General features: G+C 45.6%; 1 long non-coding RNA gene across 1 annotated transcript in view; it reads right to left on the bottom strand.

The window, feature by feature from the left end:
• Positions 1–21,320, bottom strand: part of LOC144166096 (uncharacterized) — a 69,598-nt gene that overhangs the window by 18,283 nt on the left and 29,995 nt on the right. The window contains exon 2 of the long non-coding RNA XR_013321568.1: positions 10,524–10,568. This is a non-coding gene — a long non-coding RNA (uncharacterized LOC144166096). The remainder of the gene's footprint in view (positions 1–10,523; positions 10,569–21,320) is intronic.

Genomic DNA, 21,320 nt, shown 5'->3' with positions numbered 1-21,320 from the left:
ACATACAGACACACAGACAGACCAAAATTTCTGGGTTTAAGGAGCCCAAGAAAGACTATCGTCTTTAAAAACAGCGCAAATGGAACGCATGAACTCAGACGACACCGCCCAAAGCGATGCTTGCAACGGAGACCTGCAGCTACGATGCAGAAGTCCTTTGTTTTGCCTGCTTCTTAGTTTCCAACTGCTTGGCTTCTGAAAGTATTTATAGTGGAGGATCCGATACACCTTTAGCGAAGCAGGCGCTATCGCATGCAGCACGACTGGCATATTCAGTGTGCTGTGTTGGGCCGGTTACGTTGATAAAGTACCGCTTGTGATATCCGCATGCAACGCCATCTGAAATACGTCTTCAATATTCATTCTCAAGAATAAATTAAGTAACCCGACTACTAATTTTAAATCCCCAGGCTGGCTGCTGGTCACGGCCAGCGTGGGCGTTCCATTTTTCTCGCTGTTCTGTTTTTCCACTCATTTGCTAAGTCGCTTTACTGTAGACCCAGTACAGCTCTGTGCTAGCACGAACAAAGTACGCAAAGGGGTTTACTGTAGTGAGAGGAACGCGCCCTGCCCCTGCCATCAAATATAACTTTTGGGTACGGCTTGGTTGAGTCTCCACAGCGGGCGCTTATCATAAATCATCCCCAATAGGCGTGTCAAGAGAATGTTTGAGCATTAGCGATTGGGTTTTAGAAGTTGAAGCATCGGTCATTTGTAACCGAATGTATTTTCATGGTGCATGAAGAGGGCTGCTGTGGGAAAATCGTGGTGTGTTGGCCACGCCTATCTGCTCAGATAAGAGTGAACCATAATTGGGACTCAACGCACCTACGACTGGGGCACCGTTGGCTCAGGCTGGCCTGGGGTCTTCATTTTTGTTTCTATCGCTTCTGTCGGTTCTAGCCGTCGTTCCTGTCGCTTCTACCGGGCATAATACGACGACTTCCTGACAACACTACGCCGTCGACGAAAGTTCACGCCGTTGGTGGGTGCTGCTTCGGTCAATGTGTCGCTCCTGTCGCTTCTACCGGGCATAATACGACGACTTCGGGACGACACTGCGCCATCGACTAAAGTTTAAGTTTAAGCCGTGGGGGGGGGGGGAGAGGGGGGAGGGGGGGGGGTGCGGCTTCGGTCGTTCCGCAGCGCAACGGATGGGCAGGGTGCGTTGGAAACACATTAGAATTTGAGAAAACTCTGAAAGTGTTTCGCACGGCCCAGTTGAATTCGTCACGCTCGTGGCAGCTGCTTTGTGCGTGATGTGTTGTTCATGTTTGACGTAGCAGGCGTATATCTATCCCGAATTTGATTCTTCTAACGCAGGAAGAATTCGAGCTTGCTTTTGTCTCTAAAATGGGGCTGTCCTTTGGATATGCAGTCACCTGGCGACCGACCCCGTTTGCGTCCACTTTGAGGCGGCTTTTGCTCGATGACCGCCAAGGAGCAAGTGTTCAGCGCGCTGCAGTTTTACGCGATGGGCAGCTTCCACAAACGCGTTGGTACCCACCAACGCGACCAAGGATAGACTTTGCGATAAATTGACGTTGGGTTCTCAGTGTCGCACGAAAAGGTGGGTTTACTAGGACAGCTGTATTGACCGCCACCAGTCCACAGTCAATCGGTGTGTGCGCAATAGTATCACGAAGCCAACGACGACGTAGTTGTATTCAAGGAAAACAAGTTTATTGGAGCGAACTTGTGCTCCCCTAACAACTCAAGAATACACAGCCCGCGAAGCAGCAGTCAAACAATTGACGCGCGCAAGCGAGAGTCGGGAAGTCGAATACCATGGTGTCTGCTCTGCAGGCATTTGCCTTTCGGCGGGAGTGTTTCTCGAACCGTCGATTTACATCCACAACACTGGAGAACAAAGATGATTATTCTAGGCTGGTGACGTCACTTCGATATACTCTCTTTAACAAAGAAGATAACACGTGCCGCATGAAGAATGGAACACGTGCTTCACATGGCCCGCGGATAACAGAGATAACACAGCCCGGCGCGGCCTGTCGGCGAACTAATAAACAAACAAACCAAATGCATGGTTCGCGGCATTACCCCCCAACTTGTTAAGAGTGCATCGACCCGATGCTAAAAAAAGACAGTCCCAACAATCAACAAAAAAGTTCTTTATCTTGCGTAGTAAGGTGAACCAAGTGGACGATTTCGGGTGGCTTGCGTCGTTGTGATGTTGCGGAATCACCATCGGGGATCATCGCGTACTCGGCCCGCAGACGACAGCCTCAGAGCCTTTTAAAAAATTTAATGAATTTTAAAATTTTATTAGATGGTTCTGATAGGTGGATCATACAACAGTGGCTACCATTTTTGCTCTTTCCATTCCTCTGGGCACGTTAGTGTTGCTGTCACAACGGTTGCAATGGTAGTTTGTTACGGGTAATGTTGCACTCCTCTTTTCAAGAAAACCGGGGAAGCTTGAACTCACGCGCAAGGCTTGAATGGCGAAGCTTTTTTATGTGAAAGTTGCCGGACACATTCATTTCGGTATCATTGTTTATTTGTGTAGTGGCGGAGCTAGTATGCGCCGTCATTTTCTTCAAAGAGGTTGTTGCCTTTTTCGATGCGAGTGGTGTTTGCTAACTCATCCTCGGTATTTTGGACTTTAGGTATTATTGACTTCGTCATCGACTCGAGGCAGTGGTTGTGGTATCCGCAAGTCACTCGGGAATAACTGGCACACCGGTAACCATGTATCCAGTTATCCTAATGGCTTCTAGAGAATGCGGTGGTCGAGTTTATTTGCCAGGCAGGGCGTCTTTTTATCTGTAGCGTAAGCGCTGGAGTTTTTTCCACATCCGTGGTAGCGGATCAGGATAGCACTGGAGATTTTGTGCTCCTAAGGTGGACTCGGTGGTTGCTGAGATGAACGCGCTCACGTACGCTGGACATTTTCTCATTCCTTGCGACTGTTTCCAGGTACTTTGTAAAGCAAATGATTACTAATTTCGTGCAGTGGTTACGCCGTGGATACGCAAATTTCCCTTTGAAGCTTAGAGACACCCACTGCTACCCTACCCTTGAAGGGCAACGCGTGCATCGCCAGGCCACTTTCGCCGCTGTGCGCAAGGCCCTGCTTTCAGTAGTTCTGCTCAACTTATTATATGAGTAGTTCACGGGTGCGATAGTCAATAGTTCATAGTCAGAGTTTGTGTAAGAGAATTCAGGCACTACGTCGTACTGCTTTTCTTTAGTATAAATTGCAACTCCGCCCCCACTTCCACTAGTGCGAATCAGTAAAAACCTCAGGTAGCCATGCAGTACGTTGTTTTTATCGTAGTACAAAGTTTCAGTCACCATTATGGTACTGAATTCAAAAGAGAATTGGCCTAGAAGAAAAGCAATGTCATCCTCTTTTCCTAAAAGTGAGCTTGGAATAATGTGAAGAGCGGATTGAAACAATTTATTTTCTAGTTTTAGACTTCTTGGTGATACCAGTTCTTCATATTCCATCTTGTTTACTAACGTCAGCAACCGGAAAGACGCTCTGCTTCCTAGTGGGTACCAACCGCACCCTGAGCGCTGGCCGAGGGCATGACAGAAACGCTGCTGTCTTGTCTAGGAGCGATGTTGCTCAGGTTTTTTGCGCATAAAATTTGTACGGCTTGCGCTTTGTCGTGTTCTTTTGCAAAAATATTTTCGTTGTAGGACCATACCGCTTTTAATTTACTGTCGTACTTCCACTTAACAGCCGTCGCAAGAAGCTTTAAGTGTGGGGCATAGGTGCTCATTAACTCAAACTGGAGCTTGATGTTCCAGGTCAAGATTTTGGTTGTTGAGGCGCAGTTTTTCGCTTTGTGCAAGACAGAGTAACGTTTGGCGTGAGACTTGAACTGGACGACGATGTTTGACTTTTCAACATTTCGTGTTGGAACACGGTGGCAAGTTTCGATGTCCTCAGCCGTGATAGCCTCGCCTGTTTGAGAAGAAAGGGACCTCTATGGTCAAACGCTGAATGCGATCAGCTTGGCTGCTCGAAGTTAAAGAAAAGACAGGGAGGTGAGCGTGGTTGGACGCCCAGGTGCACCTGGATGTATCGACACCAGAAGTGCAACTGCAGATGTCACGGAATGCATTTTTCCACGCGGTCGCATGCCCCGGTTGATTTTTCGGCGGCGTGTGCCTTCAGTTTGTTTCTTAAAACACGCCAACAGGGGGAACTTTGAGTAATCTTGTTGACGGTGTTGGTGACACCGCGGAGCCCGAGCCCCCAAACATAAGCTGGATCCAACCGTGGCGATGCGTTGAATAGTTAAGGGTAGAAACCACGAACGGTGGCCATCGGAGCCCAGGTAAAGCTCCGGCGGATGGGTTTCCTGCCTTTCTACCAGGCAGGGAGCTCCGGTACCTCTTCAGCTCTCGGGGTAAGGCTGATGAAGAAAATACTGCCGTCTCCCTGCTTTTATACTATGCTATATGGTAAATTCTAACCCCCCCCCCTGCCCCCGAAACGTGATCGGCTCCCGAAAAGGGGCCACGCCGTAGAATCGTTTCCTGCTGTGCATTCCATCTCGCTTCCAAATCCAGATAACTACCCTCCTTTTTTGATCCTAAAATCTGTAGAGAAACCGAAGTCGATTGCCTCTCAATACGTATTTCTTGTTTTTAAAATTTTTAAGGTATCATCGGCAAAACCATACGACGCCAAAAAGACCTGGTGAAGTGCTAGTTGAGCTAAAAACTCAGCAGCAGTCCACAATCCTCCTGAACGAAACCCGCATGGCAGATCTGGAGATCAGGGTCACACCTCACCGCAGCCTCAACAGCTATCAGTTTGTGATCTCTGAGGCGTATCTCATTTCCGAAACCAATGCCGAAATTCTGGAAGGCTTAAGGAATCAGGGCGTCAAGGCTGTAAATCGCCTATCCATACGCCGCCATGACACGCAGATAGCAACTAAACACATTATCCTGACCTTCGAGCGATCCACCCTGCCGCACTTCGTAAATACCGGTTACATAGATTGTTCTGTCCGCCCGTACATCCCGAACCCACCGCGCTGCTTCAAGTGCCAACGGTTCGGGCATGGCACAAACTCTTGCCATGGCCGACTTACCTGCGCTAAGTGCGGTTGGCATGAGCATCCCTCAGACAGTTGTGAATCTGAAACCTTCACCTATGCCAACTGCGAGGAACCCCATTCAGCGTACTCCCGAAAATGTGAAACGTTCAAGCAGGAGAAGCAGATAATTCATGCCAAGGTAACAGAGAACATCACCTTGCCAGGGGCGCGAAATAGGTTCACCTGTTTCCCACTGGGGAGGTACGCTGACGCAGCTCACCGGGGGGCGGAGCGGCGTCTTGTATCGGCAGGGACCCAGTACCGCGAGTCGGTATTAATCCCATCCCACCACCGCCCCCCCCCCCCACACACACCTTGCGTTGCCTCCAGTGGCCCAACGCACCACCACGCCGCTCGCTGAGGTAGCAGCGGCTGTGGCGGCATCCACGACCGGTGGGGATGCTGCTGCACCCACTGTTTCCTCCTCTCCACCGGCCCGAAGCACACGCGAGGGCCCGGAGGAGATGGAGATGGAGGAAACCGGAGAAGTTCCCACCTCCGCCGCACCACCTGTGCCACCCGGGGCGCTCCTGACGCCCTCGGCGGTCGTGGCCAAAACGAAGGGAACCGCTAAAGGTGCCAAGTTCGGTGGGTCCGGTACGCCGGGTACCCTTCCAAATTTGATGATGAGATGGATGTGGGACCTTTCCTATCTCTTTCGCAGCGCGACGAGAGGGTCATTCGGTCTAAATATCAGAGAAGGTAAAAAGACCTCTCCCAAGAGTGCAAGCCCCAAAAGACCTTACATAAATAGTCACACTGCAGTAGCTCTAACACATCAAAATGGGAAGAGAAAACATAGCTCAATGAAACTGCAGCGGCATTCTGAATAATCTTGATGACGTACATGAGTTTCTGCATCATAATCAGCCAAGTTTAATGTGTGTCCAAAAAACAAGTTTAAATGCTAATCAATCAAATCTTTGAAATAGCTATATCGTGTTCAGGAAGCAAAAGGTTGGTTGCACACACTCTTCGCGCAGTGTAGCCGTAATAGCTCTGAAATCCCAAGCATGCCACCCTGTCGCTCTCAACACCGTCCTTGAGGCTGTAGCAATACGCACAATAATTTTTAATAGGTTGATAGCGGTATGCTCCATTTACATTCATCCTGATTTTGCACTTTCGAGCTCTGACTTCGATGATCTGGTCTGCTAGCTCCCCGAACCATACATCTTAACAGGTGCCCTTAATGCGTACAACTCTATTTGGAGCTTTCCCCGGACAGATGCTCGAGGTCGCCTTATTGAGAAATTCCTTACATCTTCAGGAGCATGCCTCTTCAACAAAAATAAGCCCGCATATATTATATTGGACACAACACACACTCATATCTTGACCTAGCTATTGGCTCTGCAGTTCTCTTTCCTTTTCTCGAGTGGGATGTGGGCAATAACCCATATGGTAGTAACCACTTCCCCACCTAAATAACATATATTGGTAAAGGCCCATGCAGTCCGTCTTCCCAAAACAGGTTCAATGAAGCAAGAGCCAACTGAACCACATTACCAGACACATCCAAACTGCACCGTACATCCATAGGACACCTACACGTTTAAAAAGCTACCCAACTCCTCACGGTGCACATCTTCGACGCCGCCAAAAAGTCCATTCCCCACGCCTCTGGTGCCCCGTGCAACCAGATGAGGCCGTGGTGGAATGAGGACTGTAGGCGGGAGCGAGAGGCCCAGAACAAGGCGTGGGGTACCCTTCATCAGTACCCCACGTCGGGTACACTTATGTTGTTCAAACGGGCCAAGGCGTTTGGAAAACGTGTGCGACATGAGGCAAAACGAGAGAGTTGGCACATCTTCTTGACATCTCTAAGTTCTTACACAGACACACACAAAGCCTGGACACGAATACGAAAACTAAAAGGGCAACAGACACACAGCCTGCCCCTGGTTAGTACAACAGGGGACACAGTGGAAGACCAGGCTAACAGACTTGCACAACTCTCTATTACATCATGTAACTTGTATGTCTGTGAGCGCCGAGTCCAGCTTGGCGTTAACAAGCTAGCCGGCTCGGCAGATAGCAATGGTTTTTAAATTTAATCACGGGAAGCGCACTTGTGTTTTGTTTTCCAAGAGGCGTGGCATTTGGACAGATCCAGACATTTTCCTTAATGGTGTCTTAATTCCTGTCAAAAAGGAACACTAGTTTTTAGGTATTATCTTCGACAAAAAGCTCACATTCATCCCACACATAAAACTAAAACATAAATGCTAAAAACAATGACCATCCTAAGGGTTCTCTCGCACATTTCTTCGCATATCTCGCGCTTACAAACGACTTCTTTTACAAGATTTTCCAGCTCGATAGGTGCACGATCGGACTATGGTAGCGTTCTTTATGGTTCAGCAAGTAAAGCATCACTCAAACTGCTGGACCCAGTGCTGCATCTCGGGCTCTACCTTGCGTGTGGCGCCTTCCGCACTAGCCCGGTCGAACGCCTCTCTGTGGAGTGCAACAAATGGAACCTACAATGTCAGCGAGCATGCACAGGTCTCCTTTATGCTTTTAAAATTTCATCCTTGCCTCACCACCCCTTTAAATCAGTTTTCAGGATACATCCATGACTGAACTCCTTTCATATCGACAATCGTTCTTTGCGCCCTCCTTTTACAGAGTTAGAAAGGAAGTGTCAGAGCTTGCTGTCTCCTTTTTAGACAATATACAAGCTTCTGTAATAGATTTTATGGCACCGTGCCATCTCCGCCCTGTATCAGGCGACACATCTTTTACACATACAGATAAAAACCGAGCCAATACATGCGCAGTTCTGGAGCACTTGTATTTGCAGCAGAAGTATCAATGGTCTGAATTTTAAACGGACGCCTCTAAAACTGCCACCTCTGTGTCCTGCGCACAACATGGGGCCGGCCTTAAGTTCACTAGAACCCTGAATAGTAATACTAGTATCTTTGCGGCAGAGGCTTACGGTGTACTTCTTGTTGTTAATCATATACTTCAAAGCCACACCCCACAATCCATTATATATACAGATTCCCTCAGTGTTGTGTGGGCATTGTAGTCAACAATGTCTTCGAAAAACCATGTTGTCAATCTGATAGTCAAGCGTATTATGTCTGTGTATGTCCACCAATTTGAACTGGTCCTTTGCTGGGTCCCTGGCCACTGTGGCATAGCCGGGAACGAAGCAGCGGATCGAATGACTGCTGCTGCTTCCCTCTTGAATACAGTAGACATAACCACATTACCCTACACCGACGTCAAGCCACCATCAGACAACAACTTCTCAAAACATCGCAAACACACTGGAGTGAACAAAGATACAAGTTACACAAAATAAAGCCTCACTTGGGACCATACACCAACGACACACCCAATAGATACACTCAAGTCGCATTGGCTATATTACGGACAGGGCACACACATGCAACGCACTCGCACCTTCTCACTGGATCTCAATGACCTCGGTGCAGCAGGACCGGAGAGGCCTTATCCGTGATCCACATCCTCATACAATCTAAGGCACTCGACATTACACGACGCAAACACTTCCCACCACAACACACACTACATTATCCACCACATCTGCCATACTTCTTAGAAGACTATGCCATGTTTTCGGTGTAGCACGCCTTTAAGTTCGTATCAGAAAGTTCACTTCTTCTAAATCATCTCATACCACCCATAGTTTTACCCCTAATCCTATACACCAGCCACCTTATTTATCTTTCAACCCCTCTTGTTCTTCACCCTGGCCCTTTACACCAGCCATGCTCATAATCTTTAACTGATTTATCCGTGTTCCCTCCTCATCAAATAACTTTGTGTTTGGCGCTCTTTGCCCATGTCGGCCTTGCGTCCATTAAACTACAACCATCATCATTATCATCGTTTCTTAAAACACGTTAAGGAACCGAAAAATGTGAAAAGACAAAAGGAATACTCAAGTTACGTTTGTGAATGAGAGGTTGCGTGACCTTGCTTCTTAAGGAGTTGTGCGTAGTGGCGAAGCTTGTGCGAAAGCAGAAGGCTCAAATCATGAAGTTTTTATCAGGGAAATAAATGCGTAAAGGGTAAATACAACCTCACTAATATCTAGCATTTTGGTCTTGCTGCCATTCGGCTAAAACTAAATCCTGTATATAACCAAAACTGCGATCTCTTGTGAACTTTGTTTCATCCAGATTTAGCTTATAGCATGACTTACGCGCATTACCGTTATTAGAGTTTTAATAAATGTAATATCTGAAAGACCAAGAAATAGACTAGAAACTTTCGGCTTCTCGGGTTCCTCAGAGCCAAATAAAAGGTAACATTTATGGCAAGAATCTCTTTATCCTCACAATAAACTCACGGCATATTTGGTAATGCTGAAAATGTGAATACGGCCAATACTGAATGACTGGACGCGCTAAAAACTATGTGTTCTTGCTTCAACTTGAGGCGTGATAGCGATACACCTTTTCCATGACAGCGGTCATAGAAATGCACGAAATGCAACTTTCTAGTACATATTGGTGCACGCACATCAGGAGTGTTTAATTGAGCCTGAACAGTTTGTAGTTTTAGTCTTACGTAAAAACGACTGCAAAATCTGAACATGCAGCTCAGCACCGTAGACTGCGTAAATTATCACAACCGGAATTTTCAATTCTTAAATCTCACGGGCCAGAACTGAGGATAATGAGGTAGAACATTTTAGGCTAGGGCGAGATAGAGCTGTTGAGTAATAGTTCTTGTTCTGGCTACAGGAATGTCTTCATTGCTTTAAATGTGGTTACGCCAATGTTCATTCGGAGACAGTTGAAGAGTGCACATTTTGTTTTGACTCTGGATAATACATTCGGCCCTGGACACGTTTCAATCATGTGTACACAAACGCCGGAACACACCCGGTAGAGCTTACCAGTCACCAAACACATGGAAACGAGCAAAACAGCGCAGCATCAGAATGACCGGTGTTAACAAAAAAAGACAGGCCGTCGATTTTTGTAGACAGGCGTACTATCACGCAGCCGGGAGCTGTTTTCGCATGCCCAACACGCGGGGGCACTGCATACCAAAGAATTTATGTAATACTTCTTGCTGGATTTGCAATCTTTGTTTGCAATGCTTGTAGATAAAATTTTCTTTTCGCTCATGATGTATTTAGCGCAGAACAACTGACTGTTCAGCCGAGATCCGATGACTGGACAAAAACCTATTCTTTCTCAGTGGGCCTTGTGTTCCTTGTGACCGTAATTTTTTCATAGGTCCGGACATTGCCTAGGTGCAACGTTATGCTAATATTTCGCTATATCCTTTTATAAAAATTCCCATGTTCTTTTTTTGCAACATAAGAGGTTTTCGCGCGGGTGCCTATTAATCTTTATTAAAAGAACCTTTGGAAAATTCGTTCCTACAGGCAAATTAAAGAAAATGTTTGTTTTCTGCGGAAGACAGCACTCTATGTAAGAAAATATTTACGTTGTGTAGAAGTCCGGCAGTGATGTGAGCACCATCGGGAGTTGCCTGGAAAATAACATGGTGATAAAATGTTACGAGAGTTCAAACAAATTAGTATGTGGTATTACTTTATTGTGTGGCAGTAACTTCGAAGTTAGGTCTGTATATATCAGTTAGGTAACACTGTTGTGATGAGCTGTATATTATTTTCAAAAGCCACCTTTCTCTTTAAAATACCACCCACAGTGTTCCGGATGTTCTATTAAAATGCTCGACACGTGACCTGAAGAATACTGCCCAGAATTTTCAAGAGAGTAGAATGCCATATCTGTGGTTTGACATAAACAAGAAAGCGTTTTCAGAAATAAAGCGTAATATTTATATTTCGAAGGATGTGATGTTTCGAACTTAGACAACATAACGCATGCATGCTTGCTGTATGCTATTTTAGGCCACCAGCCGCCGCGGTGGCTCAGTGGCTAAGGCGTTGCGCTGTTGAGCGTGAGGCCGCGGCTTCTATTCCCGTCCGCGGCGGCGACTTTTCTGATAGAGGCGAAAAGCAAAAACGCCCGTGTGTGCGAGATGTCGGCGCACCTTAAAGATCCCCAGGTAGTCAAAATTAATCCGGAGCCCTCCACTACAGCGCGCCTTATCGCCTGCGTTGCGTCGGCGCGTTAAAATACACAAAGCACTATTTTAAGCCACCAGGAAATCTGCAAGTAGAAAAGAATCGACCAAACATTTGTCCGACGATAAACGCAACTGTAGCCACTGGCCACATTTGGCCGAATATGTGACACTGAGAAGGTTGCATTTTTACTGCGATTAAGAGAAGGTGCTGCTTGTCCAACGTGGATACAAAGTAATCCGCAAAATACACCAGCCCGTGGAAAGAATGGCTAAAAAGCTGTTGCGAGGAGGCGCTTTTTCAACGCCCGTAAGAAGCGAAGACGACAATCTGCGTGCCGAGGGTGATGATGATGATGATGATGATGTCCTCAAATTTTTTGGCACGTACCCACAAGGGGGGATTGGCCAGGGCTAAATCGGTTAAAAACGTGGGGACTTCAATATACTTATTTCCGGAAAGAGGCTGTAAAAGGAAACTTAGTTGTTAATGAAACCCGAATTACCCAATAATCAGCACCGCTTAGCAAGTCAAACGACCTGAGGCAGAAAGAAAATTTTGAATGCAATTATATATATCCCTTCTTGCAAACCCCAGCTTTGATGCGCCAATAGATAATATAAGTGTTATCGATAAAGTCAACCCCAACCTCTCAATCGGTTCCTTCAAAAACAGTTGTCTAGCTGTTGAGAAACGGCGACAGTCGAGGAAAAAATGGTCGATTGTTTCGGGGACCTGGCACCGCACACATAGTTCTGTAGGTGAAAGTTCTGATCTGAACAGATAGAAATTAAGCCTCGGTACCCTGCAGCGCAGCTCGGTGAAGGTCACCTCGCATTGCCGAGAGCCACAAAAATGAACATTCCACCCGTACTTTAAATGTTGGAACTCTTCAAATGATAAGAGTGAATCGGTACGGGTGGCGTCTAAATGCCAATATTGTCTTAGTCTCGCAGATGCAAATAGAGCCAGATTAGGAATTCCGAGGGTGGAGAAAGGGACACGACAAAAGAGGAAGATGAAGAGGGGTTGAGCGCTGGAGGCAGGAAGGAGCAGGCGCTTCGAGAAGCTATCGCCTGGTCGAGAACGCCTAAGAGATCTTCGTTACGGGGCCGCAGATTCCTCCTGGAAGATGTCGACCGGCCGTGAACGCCCAGGAGACTCGACGCCAAACCGCATCCATCAGACCGTCGATTCTGGCAAGGCCTTGCCACGTCCGCAACGGAAACCTCTCCGTGTTCCGAATAGCACACGGGAAACACCTTCAAGACTTCGCAGAGGGTAGCGCCAACGACAAGCGCACCGGGTAGAGAAACGCTCCAGAGCTCCGAAGTCACCGACTCTACACGTGAGTAAGAACTATTTTGAGTTGGACTTTCTCACGTAACATTTATTTTATTGATTACATTCGTGTGTGTGCGTAATTTGTGTACTTGTTAATATACTGGTCTGGACAATACAGTCCGTGACTGACGTCACTCGCTTCGGTGCCTCTCCGTTATTTCGCCATAACCTCCTCATCCTAAAACAACCCGCTTCACAACATGGCACCCACGACAGAGCTCTGCGTAATTTCCAGGGAGTCGAAGAGTACCTTTTTGTGGTGGAGACGCGAACACTTGGCGTCAAACATAGGCATGGATTTAGAAAAATTGCTGGCTGCAGGAAAACAGGTAGGGCTGTTGGCATGGAGATAAAACACTCGTTAAAAAGACAGGCCAACAATGCCCAAGAAGGAAGAGCGAGCGCGAGAGAAGCTGATATTCACAGGCTTCAGCTCTAGCGTGACTCCTCCTTATCTCCTAGAGAGCTAGCCCGCGAGACACAAAAGCGCGGGACGCCAGATTTAGACCTCGAAATTGCACAGAGAGGGCGCCGCGCCGCAGAAAAAGTGCGCAGCGAGAACATCGAGCTGGACCTACGTGACAGAGACGGCACGCGTCTCAGACATAATGAGACCAGGCGCAAAAGAAAGCACAAAGGAAACCTTTTCCGGCGCTTCGTGCCGAGGCTGCAGGCGCATGCGAAGCGCGAGCTGAACTCCTACCCCAAACATGTCACGGTTGCCGACGCACAGCGTGCAGATGAGCTAGAATGCGCCATGTGAGAGCAGCAGTGCGCAGCCTTGCACCGAGCTGGATAACCAGCAGGAAACGCACCCACACAGGGAGCTATTTGACAGTGGTAAAACACTAAAAAAAAGGACAGTGTTTTTGCAGGCTATAGTAGATTGCGGTAAAAACATGCGAAAACACATGAAACGCCGAACGCGAATTCCCAGGAAAACGGTTTCAACCGTTCCTTTGCATGTGCGTTTTTTGATGAGGATGGCCTAAAGTGAAACGTAGAATAACGGCGATGCATAAGGGAAAAAAGAGAATGCTGAAACTGGATGGGGCGAACGTCAAACGCCGAGCAGTAAAAATAATGGTCCAGGGTAAGTGGCGCAAGACGGATAGCGCAACTCGCAAAGTACCCGGTGCGTCCTTCGAGTGGCAAGCTCACAAATGGGCTGGAAGGCTCGTCGCTGGCAAGGAAAAAGCAGCTGATGAACACCGAAGGCTCTATAGTTCATATCACAAGCTAGCTGCAGCACTGTGGAGGCTACATTGTTGTCCCCCTCCGGGCGCCTAACTCACCGCGAAGGAAGCGACAAACGGCGCCGGGGCCGTGCGGTGCCACTTCCCGAGAGGGGAGAAGGGAGTGTCCTTTCAGGACCCCTCTTCGCGGCGGATTAGGCGCCCTCAGTGGGCGCACTATTGATAACAATGTAGCCTCCACAGTGCTGCAGCTAGCTCTGGCAGAACCGTTAAGCCGAGTTTCTTGCTTTGAGCGCGTTAGCCTTGTGAGCACAGGTGGCTCTCAGAACCAAACTGATAACATTGCACGGGGCTCGAAGTGGAAGCGCCGCAAAAAAGTGAAACTAAAGCCCACGATTAACGAAGTGGTATGAACTGAATTGGCTATAAATCGGATGCCTAAGGGAACAGGACATATTTGGAGATACCTTAATTTAAGAAAGAAAAGTGGTAGATTATTGTGTAATATTTTCATGTTTGTAGTCTGTCGATGGGCGTGGGCTACTTGAGCCGCCTTGAATTAAGGTAAATCGTCTAGAGTGCCGAATGTTTCCACACAGTGGTAATTTTGTGGTTTGGTAAAGTTAAAAGCTGTGTTTGGTTTGGTCAGCGAAATCGTGGTTCTGTTAATGCTTACGTCAATCTTCTGTGCAACACGCGGTTGAAAAGTGTCAGCAAGATTTTGTGTTCTTAACCAGATGTATTTTTAGTTTATGTTTGTGTGCTTCTTAATATGATCATTCGATAGACTGCTGGTGTGGCTCGTTAGGTGAACTTGTGGTGAGTATATTACTTATTGACGGTGCACTGTGTGTGTGCGATTTTAGTGCGACGATCAACCACCATCGCCACGAAGTGAACGTTGCACTGGAAGTGTTTTCCCAAAAACACTTTTCCTGATGGGGGAACGTGTGCGTAGGCGCTGGTATCAGCCCTTAAAAGTGAGAAAGAAGAAGAGCTCGGCCATGACCGACGAGGATCACGCAGGAAGAAGGAAGACGAAGAAGAGAAGAGGAAGCCAGACGGCATGTCGGCGGCCGAAAGAACGCAGAATGCGGCGAGTTCTCTGCTTGTCGCGAACGTCCAGGCGACCTCAACGCTGAGCCCGTCCTCCTCCTGTCCTCTGTTGTCCTGTCCTGTCTTCTGGGAGCAGGAAGCACCGTCGGCAGGCTGCTCGGGTGTGACAAGGAACAAGGTGTTCGGGAGTTACACGCCGGATGCCACAGCCCAGGTTACCTCCGCTTTGAGCCGCGCCTCCTTCATGACATTTGAGACTGGCAAGGCCTCGTACGACTGCGACGTAGAGCTCTTCGGTGACCAACGAGCGAACAGACAACAGCGCCGCGTCCTTACGTGAAACCGCAGCGCCTCCAGCAAGAGCACCGGGTAGAGCACCGCTAGAGAGCTTCTAAGCCACCGACTCTACACTTGAGCGAGAACTATTTTTGTGGCACTTTCTCCACTTTCTCATAAGATATTTATTTTATTGATTAGAGTAGCGTGTGTGCGTAAGTTGTGTACTTGTTTATGTAATGGTCTCGACAATATACCCCTCGTCTGACGTAACTCGCTTCGGTGCCTCTCCGCTAATTTGCCATAACCTCCTCATCATAAAACAACCGGCCCCTAGCTGCATTAGTGTGTGGGTTGCCTCGGAAATCTGTGCACTGCCTGAATTTCTTGCTAAACCCACGGCTACTACTACATGAAGATGAACTTGTGGTGGTCGTTTTTGTTACTGTTGGTAATATTCAGGTGTTGGTAGAATAGGCACAAACCAGGCACAAAACCAAGAGCACACTGAAATAAGAATATGAGCTTGAACAAAAAAGAGTGAAATTTGTAAGAGAGAAAATACACAATGCACAGTAATGCGCAAGTAAATGTTTGGTTAGTAAAAATATAAAGGTTGACCGCATACAAATTAGGATTTTTTTTTGAATAACCGAGGACATAAAGCAACACCATCCAGAAAAGACGGGTTTGGCTTTCGCTCACAATGTGAAAAGAGCCCTGAAAATGATACAGCTTCAGTTCAACAGTTCAAGTGGTTCACAAGTTCATGCACAAGCATAAGACGTTCGCCAACAAGAGGGTAACATTGCATCTGCGTTCACTTGTGGCAGGCTCCCATCATCTAAATCATAAAGGCCGTATGATTATGCAGGAAATTTCTCGGCGAAGAAGTATATACGAAAACGTAGATAAGCTGATCCCGTGGAAAACGTTCAAGAAGAATTAATAGCGGATGTTAACTTCTTCTGGGCGCGTGGTACATACGGAAGAGGTCTTTCTTTTTTAAGATATTTTTGCTGGTGACTTAAGAGTCGTGCACGGTTAAAATTGCCAGTGTTATCTATCAATTTGTAAATATTTTGGTGGAAAAAGGCAAAGTATTGAAACAAAGCTTTATAAAAACGACAGAAGGAATACTCCCTGGAAAACAAGGGCAGCATGTAGGGGCCATAGTGTTTCCATAGTTACTTTGAAAGATAATCTACCAATGGGAAGACTCTGAGAGTTTTGCTGAAGGATAACCGCGAGGTTTTTACATTGAAAATGTTTCAAATACAAGCTTTATGTGATAATGTGAAATACTAAAGGTTTCCTTCTGTGGCTGTGTCTTAACATGAGAAAGCGTGTGACGTCATCGCGGTATCGGAAACGTGGCTGAAAGAAGGCGAAACTGTGGTCATTCCGGGCTAATCAGCATTTTCTATCCCGCGTGCCACCCACAGCAATGGCGGGCGTCTGGCAGCTTTTGTTAAAACTGTGCATACTGTCACGACCATGCCCTCTGTATCCTGCAGCTGCGCACATGTTGATGCTATTTTTGTCAGAGTAGAATGTTCACTGACAAATTGTGTAGTCTATCGCCCTCCAAATTCAAACCATGCTTCCAGTATTTACAAACTTGAAACCGTTCTGTCTACGGTGACCTTAAACAACGATGCACCTGTGGTGATTGTTGGCGATTTTAATATCGACTCCTGTGCACAATAAATCGAGATTATCAGTATTGGCTAGATTCCTATACTTTCCGAAACCAAATTACAATGCCCACGCGCATCACCTGTACGACGGCTACCCTAATGAACCATGCATTAACAAACATCACAACTGGTGTGCGAGCAGGCGTTTTTAACAAGCCTATTTCAGGCCACCTTCCTTTTTTAGTAAAACTTGAACACAGAACAGACACCCAGCACAGTTGCTTGAAACATTCAGTCCGAACTAACAACCAACAGTTACGGGGGCGTATATTGGCTATTGATGCTGCTGATATTATTAATGAAGACGTTAACCTAGAGGTTGACAATTTCATTCATATCCTTATGACCGCTCAAGCTAAAAGCAGTGTCAGGGTGCCAAAACATTCATATGAGAACCTATCATGCCCCTAGATGACCAGGGGCATAATCATTGTGCAATGAATATTCGCAATATTTGTGTGTCGGCACTGAGAACGCAGAAAAAAACAGTACTATGCACACCTTATTCATCATGCAGCTGGTGACAACATAAAAATTTTGAATAAAATTAGGGAAGCCAACGGGAAAAGCACTGCGCAGCGTATTGCCCCAGCTAATATGAGTGAAAATGCCATAGAATCTTTTCACATATATTTGAAAACCATAGGTTTTTCCTTGTCAAAACATTTTCAGTTCGGTATTGATAAACCATTATTTTTAAGCAATAAAGCTAACAGTTTCATAAAGCAGGACATAGAAGGGCAAGAAATAACGTCTGTGGTCTCCAATATAGGTCTACGCAAAGCTACCGAGATCGACAACATTTCTACGCGTTTGATTAAAGATAATTTTGATGTTCTGAGCCCCATCATGTACCATTTGTTGAACCACTGTTTGCGAGATGGTGTCTATCCTTCTTCGCTGAAAATGGCCAAGGTTACACCAATATATAAAAACGGGGAAATTTCAGACCCGTCAAGTTACAGGCCAAGTTCAGTTTTAAGTGCGATTATTATAATTTTTTAAAAGCTTCTTGCAAAACACATTACTTTGTTTCTTTATAAGTACCAAATCCTTTCCCGAGAACAGCACGGGTTTTGTTTCAAGTATTCCACTTCATCTGCTATAATCAAGCTCAATCAAATTATCAACAGGGCACTAAATGGCAACAAACTTGCTACAGTCGTATTAGTAGATCTAAAGAAGGCCTTTGATACCGTCGATCATCAAATCTTGCTGAAGAAATTGCAAGCCTATGGATGCAGCGATAAAATATACTAATTTCTTTCTAGCTACCTTGAAAATCGTCAGCAAGTGGTTGTGGTGGACGATATCAGCTCAACCCCACAGCTAGTGCGCATGGGTGTTCTGCAGGGCTCGGTGCGGGGGCCTATGCTGTTTTCATTATTTTTAAATGACTTCCTAAAGCATTATTGAACGCAGATTTAGTAAGTACGCCGACGACGTGGCGCTTGTCGTAACCGGTTATAACGGGTAGGGAATATAAGGAAGAATTAATACGAAAAGAAAACATTGCTCGGTGGTTTTTGCTTAACCGACTCACTATCAACGCAAAAAACAAAACAAAATAACGATATATACTTATCGAAAAAAAACTTTCGAAATGAACCGTTCGAAATATCAGTGAACAAGTGCTTACTTGAACAGGTGGACTCAATTAAATTTCTAGGAGTTGCTATAGATGCTCATTTGAATTGGCAGAATCACGTCGATGCTGTCTGTGCAAAGCTAGCATCTGCTTGGTACGCATTACTGCAAGCTCGTTAGTTATTTGATATAAAATACTAAAAACACACTATTGCGCTTTATTCAATAGTCACCTGTCGCACTGCATAGTTTCTTGGGGTTGGACGTACAATACCTATCTTAATCTTGTACGTCGACTACAAAAACGGGCTTTGAGATCAACCACACGCTCAAGACAAGACGCACCAAGTAAACCCCGTTTTTGACGCTCTTCAAGTTTTGACATTTGATCAATTACGTCTAAAAATACAGCTTAATTGGTATACAGTATATTAAATTCTAGTCATCCTTTAGACAGCTCGATATTTATTCTTCATTGCGTCAAAGAAGAAGTTCGGCTGTAGGCAACATTAACCTGGCACGTGTTATTAATGTGTACGGGCAGCGACGGCTACATTAATTGGGGCCAAAATATGAAACGATATACCCCGAAAAATAAAAGCATCCAAAATGTTTAGGTACAGCATGAAAATACGCTTGCATAAAACAACCTTCCAAAAATGAGTGATAATACGAATGTGGAGCCTTTGCTACTTAACTGCTCATTCCGTCTTCCCACACACTATGTATTAAGTTCAAACCTCCTTAACCCATATTCATTTTATTTTGAGGCCCGTGCGAGGTTTCAGTTTTGCTGTAAATATAGTGCGAATGTATTTTGTACATGTACCAACATCGTTTGTTTTGTATATGTGCAATGTATATTCTTTAAAACCCATGTTCTTCTTGTATAGTCGGTGTATAAGCCTTCCTCGCCTGTATATATATATGTGTGTGTGTATGTATATATATATATATATATATATATATATATATATATATATATATATATATATATATATATATATATATATATATATATATATATGTACTTGATGTTTGTAGAGCACTTTAATTAGACAGCTACGATTTGATGCGACCGCAGTGCCATTATATTTTGTTTGTGGACCCTTGTGAACCTATGTGGACCCAACACTGTTTTTGCCTATCTTGTTCTGCAAAAAATTAATAAAGCTTCAATCAATAAAAAAATGACAAGTGGTATTCATTTGTTGGCAATTAGGTCTTTGCCTTCACGGCACCTAATAGAGATTGCATTTATAGCTAAAGGAAGGCACTCTGCGGGCAGATGATTTATTTAGGGTACCTTTGTAAGATCAGTGTACTGGTGAAAAATTGTGGGAATTATGGGGCGTTCATACCTTGTAGTAACAAGAAGTCATAGCAAGAGACCAAACACCTGACCTTAAAACATGCTAGTGCATGGGTTGTAATGGAAATAGCTGTGACAGCTCACAATTAAGCTAAAGTCATTGTTAGCTAATAACTGCCTAATAAGGTAACGGAAAGGCGCATGTACGCATCTACGGAAGAATTTCTTCTAGAGTGGAGGTAATATCGCAAAAGCAATACTAACAAAGCAATAAAGTGGTTTTTCTTTGTGTTTTCTGCGATTATTTTGGCGCGCGCACGCAAAAGCAAGCAATTATAGTTTAGTACCTAGTAATGAGTCCGGGCTTGTAAAGCAACTGCTGACTTTTGATGCACGACACTATGCTGGGGGTAAGGGAGACGCAGTAGCGGAATAATCGGTGTCGACTGTTAATGAATTACATCAGTGGGGTTACTTTCGTCAATTATAAAATGTGTTCTGCGAATTTTCCACGTAGCAGTAACTTTCAAGATTAGGGAGATGCAATTGCAATTTTAAACTAAAAAAGAGCTATTTAAGTTGATTTATTGCTTCAACAATAACACTGGCCAGAAAAACTAGGTTTGAGGATGCGACTAACAAGCTCTTTGTTAATCACGGTACTTGCCCCAAGCAAGGTTTTGGAGGTCTTTATTTTTGTCTAAGTCTTGTACGTTTCAAAGACTCGCAAATGCATTCCAAGCGATAGTCCACGTCATTGACGTCATTCCCCCACAATCCTAAACACTAAAACAGTCACGTTAATCTTGGAATGAGGTTAACCGTACTTAGAGAATATGAAAGGCACACGCGTCGCAGTACCTTAGAGCAGGAATGTAGCCTATGTTGTAGGCCTTGGCACACACGCAAAGGTTTAAGCAAAACTCAATTTTCCACCCGCCGCGGTGGCTGAGTGGCTAAGGCGTTGCGCTGCTGAGCACGAGGTCGCGGGTTCGATTGCCGGCCGCGGTGGTCGCTTTTCTGATGGAGGCGAAAAGCAAAAACGCCCGTGTGTACGAGATTTCGGCGCACGATAAAGATCTCCAGGTGGTCAAAATTAATCCGGAGCCCTCCACTACGGCGCGCCTCATCGCCTGCGTTGCGTCGGCGCGTTAAACCCTACAATCAATCAAATCAAAACTCAATCTTCCACGTCGTGTGCATTAAGCCAAGTGATATTCTAGGTGTGCAATCTCGATTATTACCGACAGATGAATTGTAGAAAACCTAACCGGCATTTCTGAGGACAGTTTGTGCTCTTCTGGATAAAAACTGCGAAGGGCATTTATAACTCTTTTAAAGCAGCTAAACCTACGTCTCCACATCAGAATAAATTGAAAGAGGCCACCACTTGGGGAGACAAAGATTTCCGTTTAAAAGAGGTAAATTACACGCTGTAATACAGGGCAGCAGTTTTTTAGAAAAGCAGGACAAAATATTATTTGCTTCTCGAGTGAGTTTGAAGCTATGATGTTGCTCTATCTTGGCGGATGACAGGAATTTTGGTATAGAGCGCTTTCGCTTCTGTCATACGAGTCAGGAACGGGTAGAAGATATTTACTGGGCTGTCTTCACAAGTACGATTTAGTGAAGTGTTGGGGGGATAACTTATGGAATATATGAAAGCAGTGCCTAAAAGGTATTTCACCACCACCATATCACTGAGTGCCTGAAGCCCAC

This window comes from Haemaphysalis longicornis, unplaced genomic scaffold (genome assembly GCF_048455015.1).
Source record: "Haemaphysalis longicornis isolate Haplotype H1 unplaced genomic scaffold, Haemaphysalis longicornis Haplotype H1 scaffold_16, whole genome shotgun sequence".
Lineage (NCBI taxonomy): Eukaryota > Metazoa > Arthropoda > Arachnida > Ixodida > Ixodidae > Haemaphysalis > Haemaphysalis longicornis.
This window is presented reverse-complemented; position numbering and strand designations above follow the sequence as displayed.